This window comes from Lepeophtheirus salmonis, chromosome 3, assembly GCF_016086655.4.
Source record: "Lepeophtheirus salmonis chromosome 3, UVic_Lsal_1.4, whole genome shotgun sequence".
NCBI lineage: Eukaryota > Metazoa > Arthropoda > Copepoda > Siphonostomatoida > Caligidae > Lepeophtheirus > Lepeophtheirus salmonis.
In genome coordinates, this window is record NC_052133.2 from 9,914,306 (window position 1) to 9,931,286 (window position 16,981).

At 30.7% G+C, this 16,981-nt stretch overlaps 1 protein-coding gene across 4 annotated transcripts in view; it reads right to left on the bottom strand.

The window, feature by feature from the left end:
- Synd (protein kinase C and casein kinase substrate in neurons protein Synd) overlaps positions 1-16,873 on the bottom strand; it is a 102,023-nt gene extending 85,150 nt beyond the window's left edge. For 2 of the 4 annotated variants that reach the window (XM_040708048.2, XM_071887020.1), the window contains exon 1: positions 16,629-16,873. The gene's annotated coding sequence lies outside the window, so the exon portion shown is untranslated. The remainder of the gene's footprint in view (positions 1-16,628) is intronic. The other 2 variants (XM_071887021.1, XM_040708047.2) reach the window with 2 other exon arrangements.
- Between the last annotated feature and the right edge of the window lie 108 nt (positions 16,874-16,981).

The following is a 16,981-nucleotide window of genomic DNA, read 5'->3' on the forward strand; positions in this document are numbered from 1 at the left end:
TTTATCTATATTAATGAAGTAATATTAGGTTGTTTGTATGAATCTATGAAAACGAGTCACAGGGTGCACTGTATATAGTGCTCCCTGATGTACTTCATAAATATATTTGGACAAACAATGTAGTTGTATTAATGAAATATTGCAGGGGTGTGCGGGCCGCATCGAATATGCGGCACTGTTTCTGTTTGTTCCTCTAATTGGTCCCTTATGTGTATCATAATTATGTGCATTTTGAGAAAATGTTAGGATTTGAATTAAATATAAAAGCTCCTATGTTAAAATGAATTTTGTTTGTTTTAGTTAGAAAGTGCTCTTAAGACTAAAGTACTCATCAGTCATCCCAACATATTAAACGTTTTTCCTCAAGATCTTATTATTATTTTTCATTCTTAGGGAGAGAATGCATATGAATTGATAAAAGTATTGAATAGTTACGAGGGTGTGTGTGCTCATGAAAAATAGAAAGTAACACAGATGATTTCTTGAGGAGTTATCTTCTAAATTATTTATAAAAACATTAACTACTCTGGTCAATGCTGGGTACTACCGCTAGTTTGTAATACAGCTTAGAATGGAATAAGATTGGAACACAAAACTCAACGCCACAACTTTGATTCGAGCGGGTCACACTTTAATTGAGAATTCAAAGCTTAAAAGAATGTTTTTAATTTAATAAAGAAGTTGGAAGAGGATGTGAACATTCAAATAAAGGATGACAGTGACGGAAAAACCATTATCAAAGCTGATGACCAAAAGAAAATAATTCATATGAACACAACCAAAGTCAACCGTGTAGTGAATAAGTCTTGCACCACATCTTAAATTGTACTTTTGAGAGGTTTAGAGAGTTTCAATCATACAGTTGGATGCATTAATAAAAAGCTGCTGTTGTTATCTTTCAATTGAGACATGGCAATCAAAATATCTCAATTTTTCACATAGATGGAAACAAAAAGGATTAGAGATTTCAACTTTGATGGACATCGTCAACCGCGTTCGCAAGCACCTGGAAGAAGTACCCGATCTCAAGTTTTGTCCTCAAAGCGATAAGCTAATCAAGATAACTCCCAAACTCTTTTGATAGAAGTCCCTTCACAGGTCTACCGTCCCAAAGTTCGTCAAAGCTGCTAGAGGAAAGTCAAAGAGGTTTGAGGAGATGGCATTCTTGACTCAAAAGCATGGACAATTCCGTATGGAACGTTGTAAGAGTCTTCTCAACCATCATCTGACCGCACTAGATCCCGAACCTCAACCTACTGGACTACAGCATCTGGTGACAAGTGGACTTCAAAGCCTGGCAAGTCCAACACAGCAACATTCCCCATCTCAAGTTCCTTGAAGAAAATGAGCAGCATGTTCACATGTGTGCCCAGCCTTTCCAGCCCCATTTGGAACTTGTGATTGGAGACCAAGTTTACAAATAATGTTTCTCCCTTTGATGTCTACCATATATGAGTTCATTTGATTTCATTCAGATTAAAATGAAGTACAGCAAGGTGGTGCAAGAACTATTCGTTACTTAAAATCTGCAATCATACTAAAAAATTTAGAGTGTCCTCCACTACAAAGTAGTGGCAAGGCTTGGTCCTTCATAATGTTAAATATGCTTATTCTCACAAACAGCATCAAACAGACCCATTTTCAACGTTGCAAAGGACTAGTATTTGATTTAAATCGTCTGCTGCTCGAAGAGTAATCATATTTTCCTGTGAAAAAACAATTAATGTTGACCTCGTTTATAGGTGCATGTTGAGATGTAGGCATATAGAGAACGTTATGGAGTTTGTATTCGACAAAGGAAGCTGTTGAACAGGCCTGTATTGAAATGGATTTCGACTATATCCTTACATCTCTTTTCGTATGAGGATTACTGTCATGATGGTGACATAAATGGATATAAATATAGCTGACATTATTAGAAATAGTTTTGTAGATTATATTATAAGTACAATATATTTAGTTTACAAGAATAATATGCAAAGTGTGAAAACTTTTCGTTTACACCCAGAATATAATAAAGTCATAAGAGAAAAAAAATGCACATATAAAACAAAATCTAAAGGAGAGCTTTTCAAAGTGTTTCATTTATGTAATTTTAAGAGCAGATATTAATATAAACGAAGAATAGAAGCCAAGGGGGAAAAATTATTAGATATTTGCAACACAATAGAAACAATATGAGCTATTAAGATCTCTGTCTTTCAGAGGAAAACACTCGCAACAATATTGTCCTGTTCAGATAAAACACAATAAACCAGAAGTGTTTGCAGGGGGTGTAGCACCCGCCAAAATTAAGGAATTTTTGTTTTTATGTAGATTTTTGATTTTTTTTCAGAATTTGAAATTTTTCGTATATAACTATGGATTTTTGAAATCAAATTCTAAAAAATTTAAGCCCTCAGTGTTCAAACTTATTTTAAGAGGCCCAAAGCTAATTATTCCCCGCCTCTTCCTCCTCCCATATTGCAATAATATTACTCACACTTGAAGGTATTCCCTTGGGGGATGGAACAAACAAATATGTCAAGATATTTTTCATAAATAATATTAAGAGATTTATAATTTTGAACAAAATACAGGCAATTTTCCTAACTGGCAATCTTACACGGGCAATTTTCCCCAGTACAGTTTTTCTAGTACTCCCAAATAGGTTAGGAGTTGTAGTTTCTTGACTCCATGAAAATCACGATTTTCATAACTAAGTCATACTACTGCAAGTTTTGGATCCCCATTCTGTAAATTTAGTGTGGAGTACATTTGTATTCTTCAACGACAAATTATCGTCATCTTCTAGCAACAAATTGTTATTATTAATCCTTTGTAGAAAAAAAAATATCCAGTCATATCACACTTACAATAGTTGAAAGACAACTTTTATATTTTGATTGGTAACACATTCAAATACTGGAGCATTAATATTAATGACTGTAAACATTATTAATTGTAGGATCCTACTGAAGAAGATAGACGTTGAAATCAACTTTCTCATCCTTTATTATGAAAATGGTGTGTTTTGCCTGAAAAGGGCAGAATGGTCATTTGAAAGACAGTTTGAAAAAATTGGAAAATAATTAAATTAATTATTAATCAAATGGATATTTACTTTGCATAAACGAAATAAAGAGAGATAATTATTTATAAACATTGGTAAATAAGTAATAGTATTGAAATATTTTAGACCTGTCTGTGAGTGAGATGATATATTTTTTTTTAACAAACAAATTAGGTCAAATTGCAAACTGGAACGATCTCGTAGTAATTTTGGTCTACAACAGTGGTCTTTAACCTTTTTATCTATATCCCCCAATTTAAAAAAATTTCAATAATGGCCCTCACTCCAGATTATCTAAAAAATATTTAATTGGCTAATATATTTTTTTCTGGTAAATAAATTGTTATGATCTTTTTTTTTTAGGAGATACAGTCAAATTTGAATTAAGGAAACTCAAATGTTTTTAGGTTAAAAGTTGTCTCTCTTCACAGTATATAAAAAATCAGAATATTTGTATACATTTGTAAAAAAAATTTTGAAACTCCCATTTCGAGGTTTGATTAGATCCTGTTTTTGACAGATCATCCAAGATTTTTAGCTTTTCTTCAGCGAAAGTACTTTCATGTGGAACTCCCTACAGGTGCGTCTACAGGATTATATTTTAAGGGCTTGGTTTTTTTTTATATATTTTAATCAGAAAGTTTAAATATTTTGGAAAAAATAATTGAAAAATTAGATTTTTGGGAATTTTTTTTAAAAACCCCAAAGCTATTCACAAAAAAATTTCAAGAATCCACAACTATTAACAAAAAATTTAATTTTTTGGAAAAAGTTTTAAAAATTAAATTTCAAATATCACATTTTTGGAATTTTTTTTTTTCAAAATCCACAACTATTCATATCAAATTTCAAAAATTAAATTTCATATAATACATTTTCTAATAAAAACCCCTTTTGCCAACACTTGCAGACGCCCCTGCGGTATATGTCACTGTATTGATTGCAAGGCAATATAAAAATGTTCTGTATTATAAACATACAGAACAAAAATGCTAACGATTTGTAAGTATAAAACAGAAAAATCCTCATGGGAATTCTTCATTCTCATGCATTCCTAAGAAAACGATAGCAAAAAAGTGGGAAAAGTTGATTTTAAGCTGACATATTACTTCATGTTTCAAATAAGCGAAGTATTTTATGCAGTTAACAATTGGTATCTGAGAGAACGAACTTTGAATATAAGCGTATTTATATTCATCCGGATTTTACTCTACAACTTAACCATACAGTCAAGATAAATAAATAATTAGAAAAAGTAAAAATAAAAAATCAAGATCGTTCTAGAAAAAAATAACTTTGGTCTCAAAGGTAGTTTCAACACAAGTTATTACTTAGTATGGTATTATTCATCCCATTTTCCCGTGATATCTGTGTGTTTTTACGGACGACAAATTCCGAAGATATAAAGCATTACCCAATAATTAAATTATCATTAGATATACCATATATTATTTAGACTCTCTTGATAAAAATTACTAATTAACTATGATAATTATGTGGCACATAATAAATTCCAAATTATCACAATTATTTTACACAAAAAATACATAATAAATAAATAATGGTAATATATTAAAATATAATGCTAACACTAGGGTTTCCTCCCAAAGATCTCAATACCCCATTTTTTGGACATTTCTTGGAGTTCAACAACCCCAAAAATTTCGTAGTTATTGCTATTTCATAATATAAGCTTCCAATATATAATTCATTCAATGAAAAGTTGAATTATACATACATTTTCGATATTCAAGATTCATTTGAGTTAACATTTTTTAACAATTTATGCTTCAGTGTGCAAATAATTGCGCAAGTAAATACCCAACCACAAAGCACCTGTAAAAACATTATATTTAGTTTTCATTATAGTTATTGGCCTTTTTTAACTTGACTTTGACTTTTTAAAGGCCACTCCACTAGAGATAGGATGGCTCAAGGACCCGAATGTGCCCAGGTATAATATAAGAAAACTTTTAGTACCTGAAAATATCCGAGAACCCAGGCGGCATCGACTACTTGAACAGTTACGTATCTTTAAAAATGAAGATAAGGCAAATCCTGGATCCGGATCAAAAGAACTCGGTCACAGCATAGGTAATTTTTATTATCTGAGTTTGGGATTCAAACAGGCGTCGGCTACTCAAACGTATCTTAAAAAAAGATCCCATAGATTTTTTGGATCTTAAAAGGTTTATAGTGTGATTAATACATAATCCTTGTTTAAAAAAAAATATTATCTATATCAAAGGAAGCATTTACATTTATTTTGATGTGTGCTTGGACTTTAAAGGGACATCTACGTAAACAACTGCATCGCGTTGTTATTCCAATGCCAATATTTTTATAATATTTCTAATAATAAATCATAATTATGTTCTAATAGTATAAAATTGGGTTATTAATTGTTTCGGCATCATTAATCCGTACTGATTACTGATCTTACTTTATTTAAGTTCGATTCCGGGTAAATACTCATAAAATTTGAAATATGTATTCGTCTAATTTTGGTTTCGTACCTGGATCCGAAAGTTTGGTTAACCGAAATAAACTGAAATATTTACATGTATTACGACCCGTATCCGAAAACTGTAGATCCACTCTGTGTTTACTCTCAGCGTCTGCTAAAAGTTGATCCAAGATGACAAAAAATCTATTGGATTAAAGCAATGAACCCCAACTGGGTATCTTTAAGGCCCTTCGGCTCTCTCAGAGATTAAATAAATAATTAATTATTGTTGTGGGTGGAAACCGACAGAACATTAAAAAATATGAAAGGGCTTCAAAGTTAAGAAACGGTTGGGAATCACTAGATTTAAATATGTAATAATGACCTACATAATTAATATTGCAAATCATATTATGTAAATTCCCATTATAATTTGCATTTTATGTAGTCCATAGAGGAAAAAAACAAAAGAATACCCTGATTGAAAACCTGTACCCTTCAAAACATACTCTTAAAATAAGCTCGTGGCAAAGACTTATGTACATATATGTAGAAATTGTTGTTATACCGTGTGTGTATTTAATTATGACATACATTTATAATGCTTTTTTTTAAGAGGCAAAATGAATCCCAATCCAAAAGTTTTGTAAATAACAGTTTATCTGTTATGATTTTACAAATATATCAACGGATTTTTCAGATGACAAACAAAACCCTTGTCAGATCTTAAATATCCTCAGCATGCTAGTATTGAGACTCGGTGTGAGATTTCATTTTTTTAGTCTGGTCTGTACCGATGTACCCGATGGGCCATAATTGATCTTCCATTAAAAAAAAAACTCAGATTATGGCTCGTATGTGAATAATATGTAAATGGAATGAGCACTCGGTAGACACCAACCTCTGTCTATGGTCCTTTTTTCTAAATTGGATTTTGGCTATGCGAAGTATATTTATAAAACATACATAAGAACACTAATTTGAGCTCTGTACCTCAATATGTTCCAAAGTGATGGTCGATTATGTATTTTAATACATAAAAACTTTATTTGACTAACAGACAAACAGAAGGAAAAACATATCATCTGTTCAACTTCGTTGGCGGAGGTAATATTACTTTTTTACTGGTTTAGCACTGTCCTACAATTGACTAATATCTCATTCAATGTGTTTGCCCTTGTCCTGAACAACTTGGCGAAGGCCAGTTTGCAACTAGTATGCACAAGGTCTCCCTTCATTTTTACCTACTTGGTTGCCATCAGCGAGTCATTGTTGAGCATGAAAACAACATAACCCTCCACCTTGGATATATCATACGCTGAAAAGTCAAATTGGGTTAAGATCAGAGTGAGTAAAGTGAGGCTCAAATTTTTGGAACTAAAGTGCTCAAAATTATCGATGAAACAATATTATACTTCATTTGGAATGTGTCAGGAAACGATTCTACGATCCAAAATGGGTAGTTAGACAACTCGAACCATCGAGTCCATATTTTGAGAACACGGCAAGTTAACTTGATCACACGATCAAAGACTCAGGGCATGATGTGGACTAAAAACTCCCTCCAATTTTTTCACTAGATATAAAGTGCTCTTTAAGGTATATTTTATTTGAACTGAGACCAGGACTCGATAAAAATAATTCATGGACATTTTACTTGTCAGCAGAAAATTGAGACTCCACTTGGATTTGCAGTATAACAACTTTTCCTGACCTCTAGTCCAAGGTATCACACTTGTAGTACGAAATCTCGTCACAGAATAATTTAATTTACTTACGTTTAAGTTAGTGGGACGTCACTAATTCTGGACCCCCTGATATACTTATACATATACGTATAGAGAGAAAAGAATTCTATTGAATCATTTATCATTGAAGTCTCATAGATTTTAAAATAAAAATTAATACATCATATGATATGTACAGAAAAGAGGGAGTTTGAACACTCTACCTTTACGAAAATATCTGTTAGTTTTGGATGTCGGTCTGAAAATCCTAGACCAATGAACCAACCGAGATTCCCAATGACCTCAAAATACGCCAGACGGGCGTGTATATCATTATAAAGAGGGTTGAACTCACAGGAGCAGTCGCCAGAAAGTATGGTAATGTCGGAAAGGAATAGTAAGAACAAAGGTAATAATGCGTGTCAAAAACCGCCTTGCTAGAAATCCAATGAGAACGATTTGCAGTATGACCAAGAAGTTAAATGTGAGCGAGGTATGCTAGGAAGGATAATTAAAGATGATTTGAGAACAAAATTAAGAGCCAGAAGGAAGAAACATCTCATAACGACGGCCACAAAGGAGAGAGGCTGTCTAGAGCCAAGCTGCTTTTGAATGTGCCCAAGAACATGAGGCTTATTGGATGGGCATATTGAATAAAAAATATTGCTTTTAGGTATAATTTACTAGAAATAAACTTAATTTTGTTCTCACAACCGTCTTTACAAACTAGTTTTTTTAATAAAGTTTTGAAAAACAATCTTCAGTACCCTCGGCCTCACTTCTCTATCGATGCAGGATATTACCATCAACCCTACTATAAGAGATTAGGGAGATGATTGTTTTCTGGATACCTGGATATTGAAGATATACTTAATTAAAATGATTACGACAACTCCAATGCTTAATTTTATATTCGTTGAAACATAATTTTCTCTCTCATACTAAGATTTATTTATATGAATATTATATGTTAATTAATGCAAATAAAAAATAATATTTAGTGTAAATTTAAATATAAATCATAGGGTATTATTCTCCTTTTGAATTATAGAAAAAATCACATAAGACCGACCCGGGTGTAAAATTCGGTCTTGGACGGAGTGTCAACCCTAATATTGATATTAGTATACTGATACTAGTAGTGAAAATAACCAATTTCCTTCCTTTAATATTGATATATAATTAGATAAACGTAATCGATACTACATATATCGAAGTTATTTTCAAGAGAGAAAAAAGAAGCTATCCTTCGTCCTATTAAAGCCATGATAATGATAGAAGAGATTGAACAAAAGAAAATCATCATTCATATATTTATATAACTACAGTAATGCCTTGAGATACGAGAGTTTTTTGGTTTTTTTTAGATACGAGCTGGATTCTGGGCAAAAATGTACATTGACATATGATTTTTTTTTTGTTTCATGAAAAGGAGCATTTTTGGACAATGAAACAAATATATATATATATTTATACTTAAACACCACTCTAATAGAGGGGTACCAAACCACCTTGGCGTCAAGAAAGTTTGAGTTGATTTTTTCGATGCGCTCATCATTGCTGGAATATATATGAACTCATCACACGGCGTTCCTCACTATACAAAAATGTAACCTGTGCTGTCAATGTTTCTGCTTCCATTCCCCTAAACAGAGTTCTTGTGAATAATCTGTATACAATTATTAAATAATAATTGCACAAATATAAGAATTGGCTAAAAACTATCAACTAATTTTGGTCCATATGTTTCAGTTTTTTCTCAGAAGAAATGTTGCAAGATATAATAAAGTTATCCACGTGATGAAGTTAAATATACCTACATGTAATTAATAAAAACAAAGTTTGTCTGTTTGTCTATCGAAGCCTCAATTGTTAGTGTGCTCCAAAAATATTAGAACTGTGTGACACCCCTTGATCTAAGAAATAAAAATTTACTAATAATTAGTATTTGTAGGTACAGCCCAGCTCGACATATTAAATAAAGGAAAGAAAAGGGGTTTACATTTCTATTTTATTAGAGCACAGATTGTTTGTCTGTTCATCAACACCTAATAACTTCCAGTAATGTCGGCTACTCCCGTTAGTTCGAAATAAGACCATTACATCATTAATGACATAGTTCTTTAAATGATAATTGATTCCTGGCACAAAAAAACGGTAATCTATGTACAGATATAAGTACATAGAATATTAAAGGACAAGTATGCCACAGTGGTAAAGCTTGAGACCCCCGTTTTGCCAACAAGCACTTATATTGCTTTCACAAATTAGATTTTTCTTCCTTATATATATTTAAATAAATAAATAAGCCGAGTGAAATAAAAAGGCTTCATTTAATAATGCATATGATAATAGTTTTAGAGTCAAGAAAAAAAAAAATCGACATTTAAAATATAAATTGATAAAATACTTATAACTAGATAACTTCTCTTCATAGTAGAACCATGCTATAAATGTCATATGATAAATGTTTCTTAATTTAGGACTTACCAACTGCCTTAATAATAGATTATACCCAGGGTTGTAGATCGAAGAAGCATTTTGTTATGTTTAAAATCAAAGAATCTGAAATAAAAACCTGCTAAATATGACAATTTGAATATTTTCTTGAATGAAAGCAGCTTAGCTCTCAAAGAGCTTCATTAAATTATCTGTGAGATAAAGGAAATATTCACAAGTCTTACTACGTATCAAGCAATGACATAGGGAAGAATTATTTCCATGCCGATCTACAATTCTTATCTGAAAACTTACACTTTTTATCTTCTCAACAGTTCATAAGTGTTTCTCTACTCCATTCATGAGTACAAACACTCGTGGTTTGATATCTTTTTTTTTGCGGAGAGAACATTTAAAAGGTTTAGAAAATAAAAAAAAACACCTTTCAGGTTACCAACAACAGCAAAAAAATAACATGCGCCAATAGGGGCGTCAATCAGGGTGTGGTTCCGGAGGGGCTGTCCCCCAAATATCCAAACTTTCAAAAAATATAATTATTCAAATTTGTTTTCCAAAAAATTTAATTTTCTGAGAATGGCTATGGATTTTGAAATTTTGTTCCAAAAAATTTAATTTTTCAAATTTTTTGCGAGCAGCGATCGATTTTTGAAATATTTTTGTTGTTAGCTATGGATTTTTGCAATTTTTTTGTTGTTAGCTATGGACTTTTTGAGTTTTTGGGAAAAGCTGCGTATTTTTGAAATTTTCCTGAAAGATTTAATGTTTAAAATCTAATTTTTGAATTTTTTTTTTGTCAAAAAATTAAATTTTATGTGAACAGCTGTGGACTTTTGGGAAAAATTTCTTCAAAATTTAATATTTGAAAGTTTTTGTGAACAGCTGGGGATTTTTGATTAAAAATTCAAAAAAATTTAATATTTATAATTTAATTTGTAATTTTTTTTTACTTATAATTTCATAGCAACAAGCGGCTATGAATTGAAGGAAATAAAGACAAATCCCACTCAGTATATAGGAATGATATAGGCAGGAATTAGTCCAATGTCTATTCTGTCTGTATTATACTCAGAGTAAAACAAAAACTTAGGACTTATCTCACCTGTTTTTTATGGAATTGGGTATCTGAAGAATGAATTTTGTTTTCCTCAGCTGTTGTCATTATTATTTACCTTGGAAAAAAAATTCAAAATCCACGTAAAAAAAAAGAAAAGAAAATGTCGCTTCTGATAATCTCTACTTCAAAAACCTCTTTGAAAAAAATAAAAAATTCGCAAGTTAAATTTATCCATCGCTGCTTCCCTGGGCTTATTTTTGGTAGGATTTTTTTTCCTTCAAAAATCCAATTTTCATGGCCTCCATTGTGAAGAAAACAAAAAAAAAAAAAAACCACCGGATTTTGTATTTTTTGAATAAAAGTATGAGCAATGAATTTTCCTTCAGACAACTTTCAATTATATTCAAAACCTGATTGAACATTCGTGTGTGCTCATAAAAGACGGAGAGTGACCCAAAGGTAATTGAGATTCGATGTTGGAATAATTCTACCAAATGTCCTTGTTTATTTCCTTCTCCACCTCCTCCTTTGTAACAGCTGATTTAATGAAACGTCATGGCAATTAAACTGCTCTCTTTCAAAATATTATTCAAAATATCAGAGTTAACATTTTGATTTTTAGTTTCTTTGTTTTAACATGCATATAATACAGACCATTTTTATAACTAACTATGTTTTCTTTTCATTTCGAAAAAAAAACCTTTTAAAAACTACTATTTTGTGGATCTATGTTATTAATATCACGCTATAAATGTCAAATCTTTCTCAATTAAGGACTTACCAACTGCCTTAATAAAAGATTATACCTACTTATTTTGTATGTATAATGATGAACTTTAAAAGTTCATTTTTACATACATCAGTATGTTTTTTACTTTCCCCTTATTTTTAAACCATTAACATAGATGAAAATAATATACTATCCATCACCGGTATGTTAAAAAAAGATACCGTAAATTAACGTGCTTGCCTTGATAATTTTAATAATGTTTTGGAGGAGAACAGCTTAGCTTTCATGACGTTTTATTAGATCAACTACAATCAGCTGTAACGAGGGAGATGGGGGAGAAACAAATATTGTTCAGAATTACTCTGATGTTGATCCTCAATTCTACTCTGAGTCCAACAAGGTCTTACAAATAACTTCCCAACAAATCCGCTAGATTACTCTCCGAATGTTAAATCTGGATTTGAATATAGTTTGAAGTTGTAGAAAAGGAAGTTCACTACTCAAGAGTTAAATGTTAAGGACAAAAACTGTGGAGAAAATAACCCCAAAATAAACAAAAAAACAATCTGTATTTGGCCATGATATAGGCATGAATTCCTCCCATGTCAATCCTCAATTCAAATCAGAGTCCAACATTCGTGTTTACACTTTATAGTTTATAAATATAATATGTTATCTCCTCAAGAATCAAAGAATAATGAGCACAGCTTTAGAAAATAATGTTCAGATAGTAACTACAAAAAGTCAGGCCCTGTTAATGATACTATCATTTTAAATTATGTAAATTATGAGGTGTTTTCTTATTTTTGGCTCACCCATTTTTTTGAAATTAGTTTTCTGAATAATCTATTTTCTATCCTTCAGCTATTGTCATTAATATTTAACTTTTGAGTATTAAAAATTCTTTTTCAACTACATTCAATTATACTCAAAAACTGATTGCATGTGCTCATAACCCGGAAGACGTATTGCATCGTTATAATTTTAAGTCCTTATTGGGCTCAGAGTAGAATAGGTGATCAACATCGGAGTAATTCTTTCCAGTTCCCTTGTTTATTTATTTCTCCCATAAGCTGTTCTCCTCTACAACATTTTACAAATTGTCAGGGTTACCATACTTGTTTTTTGTTGTTTTTTTGCATTGCCAGAATACACACGATTTGCATTACTAATTATTTTCATCTATGGTCATTAATGCAGATTGACAATATTTATCACCTCACATTAAAAATACTGTTTTTCATCAAAACGAGAAATACTTAGGTAGAACCAAGGTTAATAGAAATACAAGGTAATACAATAACGCGTGTAATACTTATGTTTGACTTCCACCACGCTTTTTAATAGTGACGTCATAGAATATTATTGGTTTCGTGTTTTGTCAAAATCTGTTTGTCTTGCCCAGCAGTCAGTGCGATACATTAAATTGAAAATTCTAGCAAGCCCAAGTATTTCATAATGGTCTAACCTTGTATTGCTATTCACCTTGGGTAGAACAATGTTTTGCAAGTTTAGGAATATTTTTTATAGGGTTTATACTTGTGTTGAGACTTGGTTCAAGACCGACTTTTTTTTGGCTACGGGATGTATTCGATTCCAAATTGTGGACCAATTTTTTTCGGTTTCAAACTATGGACCGATTTTCTCCCTATCCTGATTTTTGGCAATTATATATATATTGAAGCCTATCAACGCCATTCTGTTTTCCTTTTTTTTTCAACCTAAGTAACAGATCCTAAGTTTGTATTCATAATTTGTATTTAGATTTATTTTTCGTGAGTAATTCTTCAATACTTAAGAATATCCGTGGTAAGTAATGAGCTTTTTACTTAGATTATTAATTATAATTTTTTTTCAAAAATAATTGTTCAGATTGAAATGTATACTAAAAAAATTTGAGGAAATTTGAAGTTTAGTAATATATTTGGCCCCTATTTACTTCATTGACGTTATTCTGCCGATATTCACAATCTTAAAAAACACATGAAGTCCTCAATCATTGACCTATATGATAGATCTAGACCTGAGATGCCAACCTTTTTAATATAATGGTCTGCGTTCCCACTATTTAAATATTTTAATGGGCTACAGAACCTATTAAATTAAATTTTATGAAAAATGGATTGATAAAACTAAACAATTAAATACATATTTATTTCAAATTTAGGCCAAATATTAAAAAATTCCTAATGTAATTTTGTCAGGCTAACCTAGGGGTTGTTTTTTTGAATTTTTTGAAAAAAATTCAAATTTGTGCTTCACTGCATAATTTGAACGAATGCGCTTTTTTTTCTTTTTTAGAAAATAAATCCTTAAAAATATCATATCAATTAAAATTATATTATACGAGGATGGTCTTAAAAGTTTCCAAACTAACAAAGATCCAAGACATTTTTTCTTATTGTATTTTTTTATTTTTCACACTTCTCCCAGGGATGCTCCCATCTCTCTAACCCGTTCAAATAGTACTCCTCGTTTTTCTCTGCAAAATATTTGTTCACCAGACACTTTTTGTTTTTGGCTCAATACTCATAGTTGGATTGACTTGAACGTGTCAGATTTTAACACAGCAAGCCTTTGTATATCTGCTATTGTTTAATTCTATTGAAAGGCTACACTTTCAAAAAAATATAGATAATTAATCACAACTCGATACAGGATTTTGTCCTTTTTCATAAAAACACTCACATCAACTTTCTCAAACAACTGTTACATAGCAACTGCGCGTCCAAAATAGCTGAAACTTTAGAGAGTAACTCTCAACAGATGCTAAATAAATTAAATTAGCTTTTATTTACGACTGCTGCGATCTTCATGTTGAGGGTCGGAAACTTTTCAGACTGCCCTCGTAAAATAACATAATTGAATATAAACGTGGCTCGTCATGCCCATAAGCAAGCTAGAATATTTTTTATCAAAATTGATTGTGGAATACATTTGCATTTTTTGACAAATTATCATAAATAAGCTAATTCTTATTAACCAAAATTGATTGTCACAGTAAAAGAATAAGCAATGGACATATTGCATTTGAAAGACAATATCGAGGCAAATATAAGTATTTTACATCAAATAAAGACCTTAAACTCTACTTAAAATTATTGGGTAGCTTAGCTCATCCCAAAAACATGAATACAATGCTTATAATTGACTCAAATATGTCTACCAAATATTGGGCAATATATATGGAAAAAAAAGAAAAAAAAGGGGTCCCCTTAATTATTTTTTTACAGATTGTTATAATGTTGACGGTGCGTGAATAGGACGTGAATTTACAACGGTTTTATCAATTTTTTCAAAACATTTTTATAAATAAATACTGTTATATCAAACTCAATTTTTATATGACTTAATTAGATGATATAAAATAACTTTTCAAATTACAAATGTAAGCCACTGATATAACTTTATTTTATGTATTTAAATAAAAACTCTATTTAATTCTGAGTATATTTTAATTGATTTTGGAATTACTCTAATGTTGTAATGTGGATTCGGTCCAATTTTCATGGAATTATGTTGAAAACCCTCTATTTTTGTAAGAAAAACTCACTATTTCCCCAATAGAGGTATGCCGATTATATTTTGCTCTTACTGTATGTATAATTTATAAAAAGTTGACTTGGAAAAGTATGTATATAGTGTAATTCTTTTAGCATTAAGGTAAATGCATAAAAAAATCATTTTATATGGTAAGTAGGTCACGTGTTGTTCCGTTAAAATATTTGTGAGTGCATAATATTTCGTATGTAAAAATACAGCAAATATATAAATAATAGTTATTTTTTCTGTGAAAATATGTAGCTACAAATAATTTTACATACAAGTTTTAATATTAATAGTTAATGACTTTATTCCTTCATCAGTATGTATCTATATAAATATGGGTACATAATACAAATAGCTCAAATGAAACGTCTTAACTCATTTTCTATTACAAAAAAAACACAAAACATATATAATATAATCTGTATAGATTCACAGTGAAATCCAACAGATGTACCTATATAAAATACCACTTGTTCCAAGACTTTAATTGGAGAAAACGACTTGATGGATATTTATACAGAAACAAGACATGAAGTTTGGACTCTTGTTTCAAAATATTATGGGTTCTTCATTCATTATTAAAAAATATATATATATTAAGATCAAATCCTTACAATACGAAAGTGCATATTCAATAAGGTTTCAAAAGATTTTTATCTTACGAATTTGCATGTTACTTATGATAACTACAAGAGAGGAAAGCTCGTATTAAAAGCAAACACTGAACATAAATATCTAACTACCTATGCGTGTAAGTCATGAATTAAGAGCAAAAGTATCATTGAATTTCGTGAGGTATTTAATTAAAAAAGATCCTTGCCACAAAAACTTAAGCCATAATATAATATTAATACTCTCATATCACTTTTATGACTTCAACGACTTAGTATTTGATTCAAAGGGATAACGACAAAATCTCTAGAAATAGAATTTACTTTATATACTTACAAGAGTATTATTTTTAAAACTCTAAGCTCGAACAAAAGGACTCTTAACAAGTAAGAGTGCGAATAATTGTCTCCGCAGGCTAAACTATATAAATATCAAGTCACATTCAAAATTGATTATTTGCAATATTGTCCTATACACCAGCAAAAAATGGGCCCAGTTTGCTTGAATTACATCTAATTAGGTCTACAAACAAAAATTCGGTACTTTAATCGTTTGAATGATGTGCTCTTCCGTATTATTCTCGCAACTAATGATTGAAAAGGATGTGGTGGTTTGCGTCTTAGTTTATTGACCCTAATTCTGGAACAAATAACGTTCGAGTCTCCAGTACATCATAGGTATTTATAATATATTATTATAACAATGTATATATGTATTATTCATTCATCTCTGATTGTAGATAGCTACAGCTTTCAGTATTTTAAAACATGGTATTTTTCTTTAATAATTATTATCAGTGATTGATACACAATTCGCAACTTTTTATCATTCTAATCCCCAAGATAAACATACACCCAATAACCTTGAATAAGCATAAACATTATTTTACATATGATATTAATATAATATAAGACATCTCTCATTCATCTATTTTGTTAGTTGAATTATGATAATAATTCGGTAAGGACCATAAAAATATTTTAATTCGTTTTTCATACCTTAATTATGTATAGATCAAAAATTATAAGATATATTATAAAATAGCCGAGTTTCCGATCAAGGATTGCACAAAAAAATGTTCACATTTATTAACAGAAAATAATCACTTTTTCTAACTTAATTGTGTATGTAGTCTAAATATAATATTATAAATAAAATCCGTTAGAAAATAAACTGAGAAACGAGTCAGATGAGGGGGGGAAAATGCGGATCCTCACAGGTGGGTAGCAAAAATTCAACTGACATCTCGATTCACTTCTCTCTCTTTCTTTCTTTTTCTCTCTCTTTTTCTCTTTCCTTTTCTTTTCTCTCCACTCCCCCCCTTTTCCGCTCTACGTAGCTACGCCTCACA